Source organism: Amblyomma americanum, chromosome 2, assembly GCF_052857255.1.
Source record: "Amblyomma americanum isolate KBUSLIRL-KWMA chromosome 2, ASM5285725v1, whole genome shotgun sequence".
NCBI lineage: Eukaryota > Metazoa > Arthropoda > Arachnida > Ixodida > Ixodidae > Amblyomma > Amblyomma americanum.
The window spans coordinates 143,929,100-143,936,843 of NC_135498.1; the positions used below are offsets into that span (position 1 = coordinate 143,929,100).

The 7,744-nt window shown below is 45.6% G+C and overlaps 1 protein-coding gene across 1 annotated transcript in view; it reads right to left on the reverse strand.

The window, feature by feature from the left end:
* Positions 1–1,270, reverse strand: part of LOC144119142 (cytochrome P450 2B11-like) — an 83,755-nt gene extending 82,485 nt beyond the window's left edge. Inside the window, exon 1 of the mRNA XM_077651841.1 lies at positions 1,201–1,270. The gene's annotated coding sequence lies outside the window, so the exon portion shown is untranslated. The remainder of the gene's footprint in view (positions 1–1,200) is intronic.
* Between the last annotated feature and the right edge of the window lie 6,474 nt (positions 1,271–7,744).

Below are 7,744 nucleotides of genomic sequence, written 5' to 3' on the forward strand. Positions count from 1 at the left end.
ATAGGAGTTCGAAAACATCTGTAAATGTAGGCTTTTACCTAGAGTACAGTGATCCCGTGATCACGTCTGGTGATAAACTTTTCTCTGTTTTGTAGCTATAGCGACATTGCGGTAGCATTTCAAGCCTTCAGCGTGGCGGCGCCGCCACCCTGAGGCTTCGCGCCACCCTGTAGAAGCGCGGCCACGCTATCACGTGGTTGGTCACGCGGTGTGGAGCAGCTGCCCGCGGCACGCCGCCGTGGCTGTTCACGTGATTCGACACGTGGTTGGTCACGTGACCAACCACGTGGTGCGGAGCAGCTACTGCTGCCAGCTGCGCAGCGCGCTGGCGGAACCGAGCTGCCTCAGCTGTGCGCATGCGCCGTGTCAAGTGGGACGAAGACGAAGAAGGTCCGCCCAGCGAAACGGAGCGTCGAAAGAATGACTTTGCAATTCAACTGAGCAAGTTTCACTCGGCCAGCTGTAGCTATCACGTCACTCCAGGTTTAACAAGAGATATACCACCGCCAACTTTTTTCCCCAACAATGTGTTAGGTGATTGCAAGCAGTTGCGTTTATTGGAGCAATAGTTTCGATTCATTCAGTGCTAATGAAACTCGTATTAAAGACTGTGAGCGGTGGCAGTTCAGACTCATGCTTTAAAGTCTGGCATTGTTCACTGCATATATTCAATATAAAACTCCTCCTCCGTAGCTAACATTTACTCCTGGGACAAACGCGGCACCATATTGATTAACTATGTAGTATGATGAGTGAGCAGGCGCAGTGACTTTTTACTGCCTTTATTCCTATGAGTGCTTTCTCTAACAGCGAGTTCTTTCGTTTATAATAGTAGAGCTTGCATTCGTTCGGTCAGAACAATAGCCTTCAAAATGATGTCTGTTTGCTGGTACTTCCACATAGAAAGATGGCGCTATTCTTTGCATGTCCTTAATAGTACGCAGTTCGTTTCTGCTCTTAATGAAGACAGGTGAGAAGCGGCGCAATATATTAGTTAATGATGCAAAATGGTTTACGTTAGCATACTAATCTAATACGGTGAACATGAAAAAGAAAACCCCGTCAGGACAAGACATGTTCAGAGCGTTTTCTTGCATAATATATGAGAAATATATAAGTGGCCTATTGGGTAAGATGAATACAGTGTAATTATCGCACAATAATGTCTCAGTATCAAAATTTCAGGGAAATATTACTCACCAGATGCAGGACTGAGCTTGGGCATGAATACGTTGCAGCTCTCAGTCGATATCACCCCACCTCAATTGTGTGGCGCTTTTTAGCTTCATTTCAGAGTTAACAAACCGGAAACTTGCCCTCGATAATACCTATTTTTTCCACTTGCTGTTCGCTCTCCCTGGCGCTGTGCGAAGCCAGCGAGTATACACCGCAAACCTTGAAACTCCGCTGACAGCTGTGCTACACTTGCAGCAAAGTGCTATTTCCAAAGCACTTTTTGAGTGGTGCTCTGTACTGCAGCTGAATATTCCGTACAGGCTTGCGTGACGATCTTCGCATAACAAAAGCCGATATAAGATGGCAGGTGGTGGGCGTGAGGAAAGCACTTAAAGGTATTTGGGTGCGCAGATCAATGTCGATGAATCTTTCTGCAAGCGTTGGCTGTAGAAATATAAAGAAACCACCACCGGGAGCTCTATTGAAAAAGCGCTAAGACGACCGCAGATGAAAGAAGACACAGAGGCGCATTATAAATTTACAGCGTGCATAAATTTGATCTAGAATGTGGCATTCTGCGCGTAGTCAATATTAAACTCGGCCTTTGCTCTTAACATTGACTCATTGGAAGAAACCTGGAACTATATTTGCCGCACTATTCTCCATCGAAATAAAGCAAAAATTATCCACGTGTCGATTGAAGTGCATAACCAGGCCCGGGGAGAAGCCAGATCTCAGTGACCAGAAATGACAACACACTTCCTCACCAGAACAGGATTTGGCTACGCTGGAGTAGTACTCCTACATCACTAGCCAAATTAACCCTTGGCCCTGAGTCCACGTCGGCAGCGGAGCAACTGACCAAGGTGGCGGATAGACCCATGAAGCAGCGGATGGTGCTAAGAATCTCTGGTTCCGGACAGGCCGCCAATGGAAACAGAACCTGGATACATTTAACGGCAGATCCTTATGTGAGGCTAGTCTAGCAGTGCTGTTAGAAGAACTAGCAGGTATTAAAAGGGGTGGCATAGAGCTTAGTGAGGTTAGGACAGATGAGGCATATATAGTGCTAAAAGACTGGCAAGTGCAGTGCTATCTTAGATTAGCGGACATGCGTGAACTAGATGTGGCATTCCTTATCAATCAGGGTATAGTTAGAGACATGCAGAGATTCATATAGTATCTCCGAGAGTGCAAAATTATTGTAAGTAGGCTTAATAAGAGGATCAAATTGAATGCGGTACAGGATTGCGCACCTACATCGAGCCTTGATGACAAGATCGTCGAAAGGTTCTATGGAGACGTGGAATCGTCAATGAGCAAAATAAAAACTCTTTACATGGCACCAATGGGTAACTTCAATGCCAAAATAAGAAAGAAGAAGGTTCGAGATCAGGCAGTTGTCGACTATGGCGTTGACTCTAGAAATAACAGGGAGGAGTTATTAGTAGAGTTTGCAGCGAGAAAACGTTTGCGGAACATGAATGCATTCTTCCGCAAACGAGAGCACTGGAAATGGACTTTGATGATTCCCAATGGTGAGTCTAAAAATGAAATAGACTTGATATTGCGCTCCCGTCCTGGCATCGTGCAGGGTGTGGAGCTCGCTGGAAAGGTGCATTGTAGCGACCACAGGAGGGTTAAGTCACGAATTAGCCTAGACTTCAAGAGGTATCGGGAGAAACTAGTGAAGCGGAAGTCTATTAACGAGCTAGCGGTAAGAGAAAAAATAGAGGAATACTGAATAGAGGAATAAAGGAATAATAGAGGAATATCGCTGCAGAACAGATATTCGAATTTAGGTGAGGAAGACGATCTTGATGTTCATACAATGAACGATAATCTGACAGCTATCATTACGGAGTGCGCAGTAGAAGTAGGCGGTAGGAAGAAATGATCAGGCATGCTTTCGTAAGGAATACCCTTCAATGAACAATAACCACACTATGAATCCGGTGACAGAAAAATCTGCAGGTTATAACGAATCCCTATATATGGCATTCTTAGATTACTGAAAAGCATTTGACTTGGTTGAATCCTCAATAATTATGTCGGCGTTTTGGAATCACTTTGCAGAAGAGGCTTATGTAAAATTACAGGGATATTTTGTAACTGCTGCATAGCTAATATAACCCTGCACAAAGTCAGAAATAAAACACAAATAAGTACCTTTTGCAGGCAGGGAGAGCCAATCTGGCTAATGCTAATTAACTCTTGTTTACATGAGATATTCAGAGGGTTAGTTTCTGAACATTGGGGATAAGAGATATTGGAAAATGCCCTAGTAATATGCGATTCGTTGATGACATTGCCTTTCTAAGTCACTAAGGAGATGAACTGCAAAGAATGATCAGTGAGCTAGACAGACAGAACAGAACGATGGGTCTAAAAATATTATGCAGAAAACTAAAGTAATGTTCAATAGTCTCGGAAAGAAACCTTAGTTTATGATTGGTATAGCGAGGTGCTGGATATGGTAAGGAAATACGTCTACTTAGGGCAGGTATTCAGCGCAAATCCGAATCAAGAAAGCGAAGTAACTTGAATAAGAATGGTGGTGGTGGGGGGGGCTTGGGGAGTGCATTTGACAGGTTCCTTCTGATCATGAATGGATTTTAACGATATCCGCCAACAGAAATGTATACAGCAGGTGCTTCTCCCTGTTGGGAAGAAACATGGAGGATAACAAAACAGTTTAACCTAACTTAACGAGAACGCATCGAACTATGCAAGAGAAAATTATAGGTATAATGTTGAGAGACAAGAGGAGGAAAAAGTGAGTCACAAAGAAAACGCGGGCTAATGATATCCTAGTCGAAATCAATAGGAAGAAATACAATTGGGCCGGGCATGTAATGCGTAGGCAAGATAACCGCTGGTCCTTAAGCGTAACGGAGCGGTTTTCAAGAGAGGGCAAGCGTAGCAGGGGGCGGCAGAAAATTAGTTGGGCGGATAAGATTAAGAAGTTTGCTGGGATAAGGTGGCCGCAGCTGGCACAGTAAAGAGTGACTTGGAGAGACATGTGAGAGGTCTTTGCCCTGCAGTGGGTGTAGTCAGGCTGATGATGACGATGAAGACAATTAGCGGATGCGCCTCTCGGTTGTCCCCAGTGGGCAGCTTATACAAAGTTCGGGGGGCATAATACTGCCCCTGCTAGTTGGCACTGCACACGTAGAGTGAGTAGAGAGGTTGGCTCTGTGAGGTCGGACACGCATGCCTGAGGGGTAATCATATGGTATGCTATATACTGTGCACAAGGGAAGGGAAAATGAGGAGAAAGCAGGTCATGATCTGTGACGTTCGGGGTAGATGACAGATGCGAATGTACCAAACCTAGGCAGAATCTCCCCCGCTTGTCTCAAAAGAAAAAGAAACGCGAGAAAACAAGACTGTGTTGCCTGCAGGACTTTCAAAATTTGCGCCCAAGCGCCGAATGTAGAAGGCCGCTTCACTGAAAAATGTAGAAGAGTGTTGTCTTCGAAGTCTCGGGTGAAGTCAGTCGGGGGACTCGAGGTAAGCTCTGTTTTCAAAGAGCCGTGCTTGCCACACGATCCTCCAAGGCACCGCGTGTGGGGTGAGAAAAGAGTGGGTGCGCATGCACAATGTTCCCTGCAGGTAAGACAAATAGCCGGAAACTGGGTGGCACGAAATATGAGCCAAGGGTAAAACTTTGTGTAAGAGCCTGTTGGTAGCCTCTGCCATTCTGTAGCTTCCTGCCTCGACAGGCCTTTATGCACGGACGATGGGGTGTTGCGGTAATCGCGATGCAAACTTAACACGTGAGCGTAGGAAAGGATTTCGGGATGGCTTTTGCAGGAACGTGTCCTCTCATCTGAGTTTGCCTTATGTTCCGACGGGATCCTGGCGAAGCACAATAAAGAATTAATTTTCTCGTTTTCTGTGGAAGGAAACATGACCAGGATTCCATACGATGTGCATTAGTAGAATTTGTGCGTGAGTTCGGCGCTGGTGAGCCTACCGTACAGGGGTATAGAGAACCAGGCCGGAAATCCCGGCAGGCTGATTGTGAGTCGGACACGGTCATGGTTTCCCAGTTCTCTTACCCTATCTGTCGCCAATTCCCTGAGTACCGTTGCCGCTGGGTGCGGAGGAAGGTTGAAACGAGGATGTCTGCAGCCGGTTTTAAGACCGCCACAAGGGTTGGAGATATGCGGAGGCGTCCGTGCAAGAGACATGGTTACCATAGCCGCCGTCTACTAGAGTCCGCATCAGTATTTTTGCGTGTGCTTCTCGTCGTGGAGGGTTCTCCAAGAGTGAATTGTTATCGAACCGCTGCCCGAAAGCGGCAAAAGTTAGAAATTCAGCTATTACGCGACCTTTACAGGACAGGAGCAGTGTCAATAGTCCGTAGGTCTACTCACATACAGGTACACAGCCTCTTTAAAGCGGTGCCTAATCTAACTCTATGGATGATGCTGGCCTGGTCTATGGATTGTGCTCTCTGCTAAGTGAAAAAACAGTTGATCTAATGCAAATTAAAAGAATTTTGTGGTGAAGGATGCTGACAAATTCGTAAGAATTTCGGAATCGGGGCTGTCGAATGAATAGAAACGCTAATGGTGGCATTTCGTGGGTGGCAATCGCAGGTCATGCTATTCAGATGGCCGTTCAGGAAAGAGCGAACATCAGCTTGCCAAATTGTTAGCACTCAAATGATCGTTCTTAAAGGGTAACCTGTCTTTAGAATATTTCGTTAAACGAATATTAATAGAACGTTGCTTCCACCCTTCCTGGATCGTTTTCTCATTCTGTCAGGATGAAAATTTTTTAGTTGTTTGTGAGCTGCCAATTTGTACCCCTTTGGAATACACTCGAGAGTTGTGCAGTTGTTATTGAGGTAGAAAAGACTACCGGGAATGAGAACTAACCATTTTCCTTGCGGACGGCAAGGAAACATGAAGTATATTTTGTGTTCGGGCTAGTTAGGCGTTTAAAACTAGAGTAACACACAGACTTTGCATCGCTCTAGAAGAAAAGAAAACAGAAGCCAGGGAAGACGTTCAACACGGTTACTCAGCCTGTGTGCGCCCAACCGTGTTGAACTACCTTTTCCGTGATTATCTGCTTTTCTTTTCTCGTACAATTGTGTGCAGCGCCTGCAATTCACCCCATGGAAACTTGATTGCTTTCTTTCATACACTACCATGGCAACTGCCATTGTGGCGGTTTGACATTAGAAAATGTGGGCTTTTATTGATGGTACCACAACATCGTTAAAGGTTCTCTGGTGCAAAAAAACACCATCGTTGCCGGTTGCCTGAGCGAAAAATCCACGAAAAACCCCTAGAGAAGCAACCAAGGTGGTCCATTTACGTCACCTGACCTTAGAGACGTCGTCGCATTCTGCACCCGTACTGTGAGCAAACTGGCCGCAGTGGGAGGTGTTAACTAAATGAATGGCCGCGAGATCGTTGCCCGCGGAGAGCAATCTGGTTCTCACAAACCCCTCCGGTGGCCGCACCTGCCATCGCAGGGCATTGGCGCACCGCTTTACCGCTGCGCCACTGCGACAGGATTGGTGTGAGGACTCCCAAGGATCTATGAACGTAAAACAGAGACTGACCAATTGTGCATATATGGGCATTGACCTACTAACGCTATCGCGTCATAAGCTTCAGGCGGAACTTATGGCTCCCTTTCTGGCTTTATTAACTAGTGTGGAACGTTTTCCTTTCCATCTAATTTTAGGTGTTGAAGTCCTGCCATATCAAAAAGTCTGCCGCAGAAAATCATAGAAAATGGGAAATAAACTTCCGCCAGATCATCCCGCCCTTTTACAGCAGGCAAAACAGAAACGGTGAAGGCGCTACGAAATAGATTTTCCACAATAAGCTGTATATGAATCAAGGTTGATAGGTACGCTCGTCTAACGCGCAATATTTACTGCAGCAATAGTATAGTTTTTGTTGTGGTGATATGAGAAAAAAAAAATACTTCTGCGTGTTACCTCTGTTGGCGCGCGAGAGAGAAACGGAAGGTCGGAAAGGCAAGGAGGTTAACTAGGCGATGCCCAGTAGTCTACCCTATACGTGGGGAGGGGAAGAAAGATAATAAAAAGAAAACAAAAAACGGCAACAAAATGTGTTTCTAACATGTCCATCGACCACTATGAAAAGGCGACAGTGGGCACACACTTAAAGCTTAAAGTTTATAGTGGAGAACTCAACCCCGAGTCCTTTAATAACTTCAAGAGCTCCTTTACTGCTTTCCTTTGGGATGAAGGTATATACCAAGGCCACAGAATCATTGTTCCTCTAAGAGAACGAGAGTCCAAGAGGCGGACTGTAGAAGCCAGGAAAGCACACTCTCGCCCAAAAAGAAGATAGTCACAGAGTAGGCGCCCGATCGTTTCATAGCATCCACCGAGTAGAGAAACTACTCGCCCATACGTGGTTCATCCGGTCTAGGCTTGAATACGCGTCTCCTATCTGGTATCCGCATCAAATTTAATCTATAGCTACGCCCTTGAAGCTTTGAAAAATGGCACTGTAAGCCTTATTCACTAAGATTAATCTTCCAGCGTAACAGCATTAAAGCTTCAGTCCGA